This window comes from Dermacentor andersoni, chromosome 10, assembly GCF_023375885.2.
Source record: "Dermacentor andersoni chromosome 10, qqDerAnde1_hic_scaffold, whole genome shotgun sequence".
NCBI classification, from domain to species: Eukaryota; Metazoa; Arthropoda; class Arachnida; order Ixodida; family Ixodidae; genus Dermacentor; species Dermacentor andersoni.
Genome location: NC_092823.1, coordinates 62,412,393 through 62,426,697, shown reverse-complemented (window position 1 = coordinate 62,426,697; position 14,305 = coordinate 62,412,393).

Here is a 14,305-nt window from a genome sequence, read left to right as displayed (position 1 = left end):
CACGCCCCATCGTATGGGTTTCTTTCAAACGAGCATACTTAACTTTTTTTTCAATCTTAAGCCTCAACTTCACAACAGTTTCTAGCATTATACTTCTTTATCTGACTTCAAAAAAAAAAAAAAAAAAAACACGCAGCCGCGCTGCTAAGGTTCGCAATCACGGTGTTGTGACAGTCGTAAAATCTCACGCCGATTGACATAAATCAAATTCTGTGCAGCCCTGCTCCCAAAGCAACGTCTTCCAACTTTATCCGAAAATGACGTGTTGACTAAGGCGTTGTGCAGCTAAATACAAAATACGTGCTTCGTCTCATAATTGCACTCATTTGATGCCACATTTATAAAGGTTTTAAAAAAATTAAATTATTGGGTTTTACGTGCCAAACCCACTTTCTGATTATGAGGCACGCCGTAGTGGAGGACTCCGGAAATTTCGACCACCTGGGGTTCTTTAACGTGCACCTAAATCTAAGTTCACGGGCGTTTTCGCATTTCGCCCCCCATCGAAATGCGGCCGCCGTGCCCGGGATTCGATCCCGCGACCTCGTGCTCAGCAGCCCAACGCCATAGCCACTGAGCAACCACGGCGGGTAAAATTATAAAGGTATTGTCGACGCGAACAGATCTCAGGATTATACTCATAAGCGGTTCTTCTCAAGTGGTAGTCACACAGAGGTTTATAATATTGCGCAGTCATCAAGCAGCATTCGGACCATCTTCCTGCAAATTTCACAGTCACTGTTATTGCGGAATTTAACGTTGGTCACTATACGTGATATAACAATTTATTCTCGTCAATCAAGTTTCACAAAACGGCGAACCAGTTGTAATCCCCGACATATTCGTGGAAGAGTGCAGCTGTTTAATTCGCCGAAGAGACGCCTATGACAGCCTCTATTAAAGCGGCTTTGGCATCTATGACTTTACAAAATATTTTGCCATTGCTGTTGTTTGCTTTGGTTTGTCTTCGGCATTAGGACTGGAAAGGTTCCTGGACAATGTGAAGCCTATACACGACCGATGACGTATCGTGGGCACACTGTTGTTTGTGTAACATTGAATGCCGAACCTTTCCAAGAGAAACGCCACGAACCTCTTTCCGTCTGGCCGAGACAGGTCTGTGTTGAAATCACCCACAAGTACGATGGGTGTGGAGTCGGTGGGGGTGGCATGATATAACGGAAAACAATATCACTCAAAGCATGCTATACACTTATCTTCCTTGGAAGGACATTGACGTATGCAGGGAGGCAGAGAAGGTCTCATACCCGGAATACACCGGCATGAATGCCGCACTTCTTGATGAAGCCTTTTTCGTATAAGAGGTTAGACACATCCTCTTTAACCTCAATAGCAAGTCTGCTCCAGGACAAGCGGCATCAAAAAGAAACTTCTTAAGAACTTGGATGACAAGGTAATAGAGATTTTAACAAATGAGATCAATCCAGTCTGGGAGTCGGGGCAAGTCCCTGATGCATGGAGGGCGTCCAAGGTAGTTTTCATCCCCAAGCCGGGAAAGCCTACCAGTGTGGAAAACCTGCGGCACATCTCGACCATTCCATGTCTTTGCAAAGTCATGAAGCATGTAGTTCATAATCACATATCAAGTCACATCGAGCGACGTTGCCTCTTTTCGCAGAACTTGATTGGATTTCGACCTACGCTCTCCACACAGGATGCTATGCTCCTATTGAAGAAATTGATCTGATAATTGCACTAGAGACGTGATGAGCGTTCTAGCCATTGACTTGGCTAAGGCCTTTGGCATGGTCAGACACCCACACATCCTAGGTGAGGTATCCCAGATAAATCTTGGTAGTAAGTTTTTTTAACTTTACTAAGTCCCTCCTTGGTGAACGCACGGCATTCATCAGAGTTGGCACGATTACCGAAGGGCCTTTCACTCTAGGTTCTCTCGGCACACCCCAGGGATCGGTGATGTCACCCCTGCACTTTAATATTGCTATGAACAGGCTTTCCGAGAGGTTGGCTGTCATCCCAGATGTCCGGCATATCATCTACGCGGATGACGTCACCATCTGCGTCCCCGCAGGGTCACTAGCCACATTAGAGAAAAGCTTACATGAAGCCGTTAACATCACATAGGATTTCCTCGCTAGCATGGGGTTGACGCTCTCTACCAAACGTCTGAGCTACTCCTGTACAGGAAAGTCAGACAAGGAGGCAAAACTAAAGGGTTAGCACCACTGGACTCGTTTCCTATTCAGACACAAACTAAAGTGGGCACCTGAATACTCAGAGTTAATTCTGTTAAAACCTTAAGGCTTACTGTTAATTGGAAAGGGCACAGTAGAGAAGCTCTGAGTCTTCGAACAGGAGAGGCAAACAGACATTGCTAGGGTAGCTAGCCGAAGGAAAGGATTGAAGGAGTACAACCTCATCCGGGCCTTTCAGGAGTTCTTCCTAAGTCACGTATTTTACACTTCGCCTTATTTAGAATAGACACGAGCTGAAAAAGCTAAGCTTGATTCTCTCATTTGAATGGGACCCTAAAGAGCCATTGGAATGCAACAGTCTGCTAGCACGGTAAAGCTGCTGGCCCTGGGAATCCACAATACTATTGATGCAATTATTGAAGCACAATGCATAGCCCAATTCACTCGGCTCTCTGCCACTAAACCAGGCGTTAGCGTCCTGGAGGAGGCCGGCATTGAACCCCGGTATAGCCCCTAACCCACTAAATCTTTAAGCAAAGAAACCAGTTCTCACTTCGTAACAGACCCTGTGCCCGTAACATTCATCCTGTGTATAACGTGGGCCGGAGGAACGCACGAGCAAGGGCAATCCTACAAAATTCGCATCAACAAAAGCTAGGCGCCTTTTTGTCGACGAAGCACAGTATTTCACAGGGCAAAAAGATTCTCCATAACAGGGGTGGATGTAGAGGGAAAAATCATTAACGCAGCTTCTGTAAAGGTCAAGACGTCCCATGTGGCGGAGGAGGCTGCTATCGCTTTAGCTATTAATAGTCATTAGAAGCCAGCCTTTATATACTCGGACTCACGTTCGTCCATCCGCTCCTTCTCGTCCGGATTGGTAGCGGAAACAACAAGCAAGATCCTTCGGTAACACGGCTTCACTATCAGAAGTGAAGAGCAAGGGTATCACCACATTTCGTGGTTCCCCGCCCACATAAGGGACATCACTGGACCGAATGAGATTAACCCGAATGAAGCTGCCCATAGGTCTGCGCGTCACCTCACGAACCGCGCAGTCGAACCTGGGGCCTCAGAAATTTCCAGAGATCGAGGAAAACACCCGCTTCATATATACCATATATACCATATACATACCATGTTTACACTCATTATAAGCTTAGCCGTAGAACCGTCCCCCTGCCACACCCCAAACTTGACAGGGTCCATGCCACTACGCTTACACTCTTAAGCAAAATTACACGCTTTTGCCGCACTATAACAATTATCATGTCTTCTCCGCATTTCCTTCTTTAACGCGGCGAGCCCGGTACTTTCCAGTAACGAACGGTATGCGCGTTATCAACATGACATAGCATTCCCGACAGGAAAGTAGTGGGCACGGCGTTTTCAAGAAAAAAAATTAAATTATACGGTTTTACGTGCCAAAACCACTTTCTGATTATGAGGCACGCCGTAGTGGAGGGCTCCGGAAATTTTGACCACCTTCGGTTCTTTAACGTGCACCTAAATCTAAGTACACGAGTGTTTTCGCATTTCGCCCCCATCGAAATGCGGCCGCCATGGCCGGGATTCGATCCCGCGACCTCGTGCTCAGGAGCCTAACACCATAGCCACTGAGCAACCACGGCGGCTGTTTTCAAGAAAGGAAACGCAAACAAGGCAGATGATAATAGTTGCGTGGCAGAGATACACCCCAACGGGTGTAATTTTGCCTAATAGTGTAGAATGCTAAAGACTAGTTCTTACCCTACTCCTCACTTAATGCAGTTAAACGATCAGGAAGACTCACAGGAATGCCGCAATTGCGGATACTAATGTTGTAATGTTGAACACATGCTCTGGCTGTGCCCAACTTTAGAGGCCGCTTCACTTCCAACCAAGTACTCCTGGGAATCCGCCCTCACGTGTCCAGAACATCTACAACTCCAGGCCGTCCAGAAAGCACATGATGTTGCGGTGGGTCTCGGCCTACCAGTCCCGTCATAGATGAAATCATCGGCTCATCCCGGGTCCCCGCGGACGTGAGCTCTTTCGGACCTCAATAAAGTTCTTGTCATGTCATGTCATGTTCCAACCAAAGGTGCATACGCTTGGCGTTTGCGCCACGATCTTCGTCCCTATTACGTGCCGCCCGCCGTCACCGCGCACATTCCTACTTTTGTTCCCGACGGTGTTCTTCATAGGTGCGCTGTTCTTCCGCAGTCCTCACCCTACGCAGGCTACCCATTGCACGGGTGGAAGGGAACTGTGATAAGGTTAGGTGGTTTGCCTATAGAGACCGTAACGTCAAACCGCAATCCATAGTAAACAGAGTCTAATCCGGTTTAACTATTTTATTACAATATTTTTATCACTATACGTTTTAGTACTTCTCGTGATTAAACGCAGCTGGGGCACATCCGGTGTTACGCTCTTCTTTTACGTTTTAGCTCATTTATTCAAGGATGGCCGCCATCTTCATTGCGAACGCCACAAACCGCCAGAACATAACGTACAACAGCTCCGCTGTAAAAAAGCAGTAATGTGATCGCGGTCCTAGCGATGCAAGTCACACGACCAGCAGGAACGAAGAGCCGAAGGACGTAGATGACGTCGACGGACCATTTGCAGCTCACGGCAAATCCGTAGAATCATTACGGGGAAACAGGGCGAAAGAACGAGGCCAGGAAGATGGACAGACCAGGTGCTGTCCTGTCCCATAATTGCGCAATCGTCGCCCCTAACCTGCATGGGTGACCAATAGCCAGACCAAAAACAGAACGAAAAAGACGTCTTTGTCAAGGGCAGGCCTAGTAAAGTTGCTACTCTGAGTAAACCAACGGATAGGGCCCGAACTCAGTCCTTCGTGTCATGTCGCTCACAAATGCTTCGTTGGTTGAAGCGTTTTCCTTTCCTGTGGAGGTGAGCCGTTGAGCACACGCGCACATACCATTGGGTGCAACTGACGTGCCTCCCCCGGCGGTTTTCGCCCGCCTTCAAGATTTTTGAATGCTGTAATGACCACCGAAAAGCTGTTGTTCAGGAGAGCGAGATTGTACTGACAGGTTAGGATAGGACAGGAATAACATTATTAAAATGCCAGCAACCAACGATTTAACGCGTCGCGACGTTGGCCAAGCGTCGACCCGAGGTTATGCCCTACTATGCCCTACTAGCCCAAGTTGGGCCCGTTTTTGGTGGGTCGTGAGGCTTGCGCTTTTTGAGCGAACCCAAGGCCTGCTGGATGGCCCATAGTTGAGTGTCCTTGTCTGTAGACTGCACTGCACTTTGAAGTTCGGGCGGGTAAGTCCTGGAGGTAGCTTCGGTCGGGAACCTGGCATAGTCCTACATGATGTGCCATTGGTCCGCCAGACCCACTTCACAAACACCGCACACACCAATCGGATAAAGTTGTGGGTTGACAGATTGATTACTGCAGTAGATGCGACAAGGATAACAGCTCCTATATATAGACTAACCGGACGCAGCCGCAAACAAGCTGTCAGAAATGCTTTCGGGGCACGGTTTAACTTGCAAAATGCTAAAATACAAAATTGCAGAACAATATCGTCGCTTTCTGCCGCAATAAACTTGGCGGGAAAGGCAGGTAATCTTTACAATGCAAGGGCGGTAATCATATGGCTCATTTACTTTAAGAACTATATAGTGCTTTCGAATTTTTACAACTGTAATATAAGTTTTACATTCACGCGCTTACAAAAAGGCGAGCAGCAGATGCTTTTCGAGTGCTTGAAACAGCCTGAACACATGGCGCCTTCGTGACGCGGCAGCGGAGATCACTAAACTGACGTCACAAGTGAGACGAAGCAACTATATCCTTCTCCCGGCTTATACTGATGAGAATCGGCGAAGCTCGTAAAAGCAAACTCCAATTTTGTCAGCGGCCTGGTCGTGCGTGAGGAAGATACTTAGGAACGACGTCCACAAACCCGCACACGCTTTGATCCTTCAGTCAGGGATGCGCTTGGTTTGTGTCATTATCAGCTCGTCCTGTTTATCTTTTAGACGCGTACAGTTTGCCCTTGCTGATAAATTCGGATGTACGAGCTGTTTTCGTGATTAGTGGAACCTGCTACACTGTGTGGTGTACTGCCAATGCCACTATATATATTAGAAAATCTACGCCATTTGTCTTGAATGCTCCGCCCTCATATATTCCATATGGGAGGTCATTGCTGTTTGGGGTAAGTAAGAAGAAATCGTGTTCATAGTGCCTTGAGAAAGCTTCGAGCCTGTTGTGCTCATTCACGATTGAAAACTTAACAGTGTCATCATTATTAGCCTAGCGGCCTGTTTGCCACTACAGAGGCGACTTGGTTGCATAGTAGCTGTGGCATTAAACAGCGAAGTTCGATGTCAGTTGTGCCATCCCGGCCGCATTTCAACTGCGACGAAATGCAAACGCGCCCGTGGGCTTAGACTTAGGCACATGTCTACGAACCCCAGTTGAAAACAAATCAGTCTTTAGCAGCAACAGTACAGAGTGTTTCATAATCTGATCGCGATTTTTGCACCTGAGATCCTAGATTTTGCTTCGAAGCTATTGGCCTCTAGTTGGTCAATATTTTGCGCGGCGGCGTCCTCACGTAAAAAAAGAAAAGAAAGCTTGAGCAACTGAAGCGAAAAGTGTATACATTCCTTTCAATAAAGAAGCGGAAAAAACGAAATCACGTAATTGATAATAGCGCGCTCCTGCTAGTAATTCTAAGCACGTAGCGCTCCCCGAATACGTCTCCCTGTAAAGATTGCCGTTCCGTAAGCTGCCACGGCGACGGCAGCTTGCGACGTAGGGAGTGATGTCACTAACATTTCATACATGAAAAAACCCAGCCTAGCAACTGATTTTATTATTTTTACAGCGCCGCGACGGCTAGGGAACGCATAGTTAGGACTCACGAGGAGCAGCCTGGACACGAGGGGCTGAAAACGGAAAATAAACGGCTGTACGAACAGCGGCGGTGTGCCGCCACTGGTCGCATTGCCGTGAAATTCCAGCCCACGGGAAGTCTACATGTTCACATGCTCATTTGGCTGAATGACGCGCCGGTGGAGGAATTGAACTAGAAACATTTCAGGCCCCCCTCTGTACGTGTAGTGGTGGTGTTCAACAGCTTCGATTGACGTCCACTTTCGCAGGGCCGGAATGGCGAGTCAATTTTTCTTGTTCCCTACAGCATTTTGCAAGTGTTCAAAGCAATTTTTTGCCGACTATGTCGTCGTTTCACCTGCGTTGCTTGTCCGCCGCTAGTCGGGGCTTCGCTGAGTAGATTGCTGCTCATCCTTAAAACAAAGCGCGCCCGGCGACAGGCCTTGAATCACGGCTCCCCACTACAATAGCCCTAAGCTCTAATCGTTAGGCCAGAATCGCACGCATTCTTCTTTGTTACCAACATCAACTAGCTCATTCAAATGGTTGCCTTGTGCCGATTAGGACAACTACTTCCATAGAATGGCACATACGTGCAATAGGAGGTTGGACAAGAAACGGGTGGCACATATATTGTGCCAAAGCCAACTTGCGCTTTGAGATGATTGCCGCGTGTTGATGATAAATATGACTTCCATAACATGTCACATGCCTACAATGTGGGGACTGGCCAAGAAGCATGTCCACGTGTTGGTTATGGAGATGGTTGGCATAATAAGGAGCATACCCATAACAGGGCACTGGCCAAGGTTCGGCGGTGCATATGTTACCAACACCAACAACTTCTTTCAGATGATCCCAACAGAAACAAGCATAAATATTTGCCAAACTGCGTAGCACGGATACGCTAGAGCTACATAGGCGCAACGGTTTGCTTTACGCTACAGATTCAGGAATGAAGTTGACAAATAGCATGTCATTATTCGCTTTTCGAAAGCTTTTCACTTCACATAGATTTCAACATGTGCGTTATGTGCATAATTTCTTTCTAGTTTTTTTTTTCTGTGCCGTAAAAGAAGCCTTCCTCGAAATAAAGAGTGAATCATACACCAACATCGGCAAGAGAAACGAGCAAGCGTTCCACATAGCCAAAGCAAGACCAATTGTAAATGGTCTGGCATCATCGGGCAGTTATCAAAAATAAATAGTTCGACTTTCGGTCGCCTAAACGCTTTAGCTTATCAATTTGCTTATCTTAATAATACAGACAGAACATAAGTTACAGTCTGCCCTCTACAGAAGATGAGACAACGAAAGCTAATTTTACCACTCATTTATTGCTGTGAAAAGAATGAGCAAATAGCAGGGGCGTATTCGGATTCGACGAACCACTTAGAAGCTGCCAGGTTGTTCAACAGGGGCAGCAACCAGGGGCGTGATTAGAGATTGCTGTTCCAAACGCGCGTTCAGTTTGCGTTCGGTTTTGCCTCACGCGATTGGCCTGAGCGGCGCGTGGAACCCGAGCGAGCCGCCGGATTTGAGAGGCTGTGTGCAAAACATGCGTGATTAGTGAGTCCTCCGCGAGGTGGCCGTTCCGTCACAACGACACGCACTCGATATAGAATCTTCAGCGGTAAGTTTCGTCGTCGGGAAGGTTGATCTGTTGCCATCGCTTATCGCTCGAGGCTGGATTGTCCACCAGATTGTCCACCACCTTAAGTCATCGTCGCGGCTTCCCCTCGAACGCGATCGAATCGCTATTATCATCGGAGCTCAGCACAGACCGAGTGGTGCATACACAGTGCTCCCAGTCGGTGTCGAAGAGCCTCATCGAACAGCGGTTCTTGCACAGTTACGTATGTGCAGTGATCCATGTCGGTGTGAAAAAGCTTCGCTGAAGAGCGGCACGTATGTGCCTGATGGCATATATTGAGTGTATCCAAGCTGGTCCGATGGTTGGTTTCGAATCCTGTTGCCCCATCACAGCAGCCCATTGCGCTAGCCAATCGAACCCTGACTATCCAGCCGCCTAGATAGGCGGGAAAATGGTTAGATACATACATACATAGAAGCACAGATACGCACAGTGATACATAGCCCCCACAAAGTGGGTCAAGTACCAAAACAATGCCACCGTATTAAAAGCCTAGTGATTACATGATGCTGTTTTCATACATGATCCAGCTCGATAAAATTGGCGTTGTCCTGACATCGGTGTCTCTGGAAACTGAAGTTGCAGGCGGGGTTTATGTAACACCGTATCGAGTCTCCAAATCGCAGTTGCAGACAAGTCGATAAGAAATTATTAGGTGAGACTGAAACTGGTCTCACCAGTTATGGAAAGGCCATTGCTGTAACCCTGACTATCCGGAGAGCAATGATATAATCTACAGCCGATACAGTGTAACGATCATTTTCTTGAAGAATTCATTTCGTCGTTCGCCACTGGCTTCCACACGATGCCATTACCACGAGGAGCCGTTCAGATGGCGCGATCTGCCGTAGGAAAAGAACAGAGCCTTAAGAAATCAATAGCTTTAAAACATAGTCTCAAACGCCTTTCCTGTTCTTTTTTTTTTCCATTCGGAGTTTCTTTGGCCACTGTCTTTCTTTACTTTCTGTAGGTGTCGAAAACTTTGCAACTGCAGTCGTTGATTTTCTGATTGACTTTGCGAGAAGAATTCCGTTAGAGCCAGCTTCACGCGGCGCCATCTGGCACTGTGGTGTCTTGTCACGCCCCACCGCGAATTGTTCATTTTCGCGTTTCGATGAAAAAGCTATAAGCTTTTTCTGCAAATTATATGCGTATAGTGATGATAAACTGTTCTACGGGGCGTTTGTAGCAATGACTGAGAAGGCGAATTTTCTTTGCTTTCGTTTATTAATTGCAATTAGAGTTATGGAAAGTTCCACGTAGCTAACAGGCGCCTAATCACCCCGAACCACTTCGTTGAACGGTTACCGTATAATTACCGGCATGTCTCGCTGCGTCAGCATGGACGGTGATAGATCGTCAAATTTCGCTTATATATATATATGGCTTGTTGCGCGTTTTATTTTGAGGGCGCGCATTAACGTTTACCCACTGCCCGTTCATCTTTGAAAACCATCATGTCTTCTGTCTGACGGGAAATCGTGGTAATCAACTCGCATTCGTTTGGGCAAAACAGCATTAAAATATATGTGCACTTGAATACGGAGCAGCGCTCTGCTGATCCATTCTGACTTCATGACGGCAGCAAAAGCATCGTCCGCCGTGTTTCGAAATCGTCGTCTGCTCTAAATCGATGCAAACGACCGAGTGCCAACGGAATTGGCCGCATGACAGACGATTCGATTTGGGCGCAGGAAGGCTGTGCCGCGCTGGCCCAGCACGCATAGGCGCTGCGCGGGAAGGATGATCGCGGCTGTCACGTGATTCATTCACGGGTCATCTACCACGCTGTCCGCGAGTCATCCAGTTGCGCATTTTATTGCCCTCTCCTTCATTCTGGCTGCCTTATATTTGCATTCGGCAGACGGCCGAATACATGTCGTTGCTGTTTGCACCACGTGCCCCCTGCGGCGAGTTGTGTAAGCACAGCTGCGCACCTGATGGATCTCTGTGGATTTGGCAACGCCGGTGAGACGTGGTCGTGTCATGTTCGCATATGCGCACATATATATATCGACAGAGCCGCGCACCTGGGCGATGGTATTTTCGCATTTGCCAGCATACGCCCCGTCTTCAAGTGATGCTCGCAGCAGACGATACATGTGCTGTGTTGCCGGCTGTACAGCGAGGGAAACGTGAGTGAGGGGAATTCATTTTGCAGGTGCTGTTTTTCCTCGTCGTGTCGTCTGCCTCCAGCTGTATTATGCTTCCGGTACAACAATCCCGCAGAACTTTCTGCTACTTCGCTTCAATGAAACCTGCCGCATGAGTATCAAAATAAATAGCTCCATAAAGCCGCAAAACACTAGGAAACGTCTGATTCATAGGACGCGAACGTCACGCATAACGATTTGCGCCTAATCAGTAGTGACTGTGCTTGTTGCATCATTTTCCAAATAAATTCTCTTGTAAATAAAAAGCTTTATAAAAGAATGTCCGAAGAATTAGTCGAGGAAACTAGAACTGAAAGGGTATTTTGCTCTACGGTGATCGGTCGCAAATAAAAAAGACAAGACCAATTGATTCGTGTGGTTTAACGTACGAAAGCGCCACGAGGGCTGCTTGATAATGGGGTGAGTAATAACTCTATTCGACGGGCTTTTCTGCAATTGGCGCCTCATTCAAAGTACGCGGGTGTTTAAGCGTAGGAAAATAAGCAGAACCCCACATCCATGGAGGGCCTGTGGCGCGGATAACACAAGACGTAAAGCCGGTTTCGTTTCGAATACTACTTGTTCACAAGCTTCCGTTCAGTTGATGTAGCCAAGGCCGCCTAATAACGCGAGATAATAAAGAAGCACGTGCCTATCGTCGACATCTTGCGTGCAGCCTCAGACGTAGCATCGACAAAGATTATCGAACCACACATACCTAGGTCGTTCATGTGATGCAAGGAATTGACTGCACTAATTGTGAATTTCTCAAGCTGAAATACGTGGAAAATTTGTAAACTGCGACCTACACACAATCTGCAAACGCGATAGCTCTCGTATTGTAATATAAATATACGAGAAAACATTGATCTGTTACGCAAAAACTCAAACACCTTTTGCAGCGTTTCTACAATGCATAGACCGGAGACGGCGTCCACCATTTGCGCACGCCGGCGCACAAATATCTCAGAGTCAACAGAGCGGCACGCCCGCTTCCTTGATATACTTCCAGATAGCGCTCGCCTCCGCCGCATCGCGGCCCCTGCAAGAGGCCGCGTTTCGACCAGAAAGCCCGCCCCGCCTTCGTGCATAGGGTTCGCCTCGAGCGCTTTCCCGTAAACGTTACAGTTACATACGCTGCAGTTGCCGGGAAGCGTGAGAAGCAGTCAGGGATCGTTGAATGCTCTCGCGTTCCACTCTTAAAGGCGAAGGCTAAGCATCCTCCAAATTTTTTTGTATAATTTCCGCTATACCTGCTCTTCAGTTTTTAACTATGTATGATCAATATGCCGGTGCGTGTCGCTTGAAAACAAACCAATCTCCGAAGAAGTTTTGTATCCGGCAGTTTACTCGAATACGCTCGCAGTGGAACAACGCCTGCGTCTTGCTTTTTGGTTTTAAAACAGTGATCTCAAGCACTGGTTACATTTCTCACTATCGGTCACAATGCGTTCGTAAGATAAACCGAACTTACTAAGACTCGATCACAGACTCATGCTTTTAAGGCGAATATTGTTACGATGAAGCGAAGAAGAGTATGATGACGGTCCTGAACACGACGAATATCCTGATTCGTCTCTTTCGGCCGTTTTCGTGGTTGGTCGGAGGTCCGTCGTTCTTCAGAAGACGGTGGCGGATGGTAGGGGATTCGATCGAGTAAAAATAAACACTAGAAAAATAAAGAAGAAACATTCGTTCTTTCGCTCACTCTTCATCTCTTGTTCGCTCACTTTCTCTTTCTCTCTCTCTCTCTCTCATTCTCGCAATGGCTCTTTCGCTCTCTCGTTCAGTCAGTCATTTCGGCTATTCCTTTACATTGAGTATAATCGTCGATGGTTCGAGCACACTACAGAACTTGCGTTCTGTAATCCCTTACCCTAATTGTAAACTTAATTCGCATGCGCTCGTTGATAGCACGCTCACATATGGCATCACTCTGTTCTGTAAGTGTCATCTGTCCTTGCACAAGAAAATTAACTCTCTTGAAGGCAATACATCAAAGTGTCACGTACATCGTTCATCTTTCCCCAGAGTTCGAACCTGTTTTCTAGCACACACCTGCCGTCATTTCATGCTTTCTTTTTGCAGACCGTTGTGCGGCAATTATTGCTAGGATAGGGCCTTTTCAATTCGTCGTGTGCCTGTTACACTGTTTAGGTCGACTCCCCGGTTTTCGGTTCCGAGATGTTGTACGACGTATTGCCATTTTACAAGAAGTTACTATAATACCAAGGATGTTGAACTCGCTGCAGGATTCCCTATTTTCTCTGTCTTCAAAGCGTGAACTGGTTCAATTCTTTCGTGTAAACACTTCCGAAGGGCCCATGCAACCTGTTTAACGTTTACCTATATGTATCATATCCTTTGATGTAATCACATTTTCCTTCCCTCATCGTTGCTTATGGCGTTTTGTTTTAGAAACTGCACTAGCGCCTTTTTGCTGCTGGCTGCCGTGTACGGCCTGACATGCTGTTCGCGACTTGAGCCGACCCGCCAAAATTATCTACAAATCTTAAAGGGAAGCTGAAACACTTTTCGAAAAAAATGAGTTCTCTGCGGCATTCTACAGTTTTGAGTCCCCTGAACACGAATATCTGGTTCAAAAAGGGCGGAAACAAACGCAAGCGGCTGTTTTTCCAAGAAAACGCGCACCAGCGCCTCAGGGCATCGCGCGAACGCCGCTGTTGCCCGTGATTGGTCGGGGCCGCTGTGACGTCGTTGGCGGTAGTCGCCGGTCGGCGCCGCCGCATGTCTCCGTTTCAGAGCGTAGCACCATTCCTTTCTCTCTGGTAGCACGCGGTTCTGCTGTTCTGGCTTCATAGCTGAGTTGCAAGATGTAACGTTCTCGCTGTCTCCGACAGCTTGTATTGTCCCCGTACATGTTTGAACCCACAGCCGATACGGAAAACGATGGCGGCAACAGAGTCAACGACGATATTGAGTGTGCCAACAGCGAGAGCGATGTGTGCACCTTCTCGCCTGCTGGAAATCTTAGCTGGTACGCATGTTTCTTTTTTTTTTTTCATGTAGCTGCACGTTGCAATGACGGGAGAAAAAATGCGCTAAAGTGTCACTGGGAACATGCTGCTGGAAGAATGCCGAAGCACTAACTTCTCATTAGATTTACACGGGTGCAATTCCGCGATGTCAAGCACCTTGCCGCTGCTTGTCTAAAGTCCCGTGGTTTTTTCAGCGTTGATACACGATCGCGAACATAAGTGCCGCGTTTCAAAGCGCGCACATGCAGTGCTGTGAGGTACAGTCAAGGAAGTTGCTTATCATACACATCCAGAGATGACCAGAGGTATTATATGAGCAATATTCATACTATGGTTCGACGACTTTGCGAGTGTGGCTCGATCAAGAATCGGTATGCGTGCTCCATGCTAGTGTTGACATAAAGATATTAGGCAGTTTTAGCACCGCCGTGTGGTAAACACGATAACTGAAC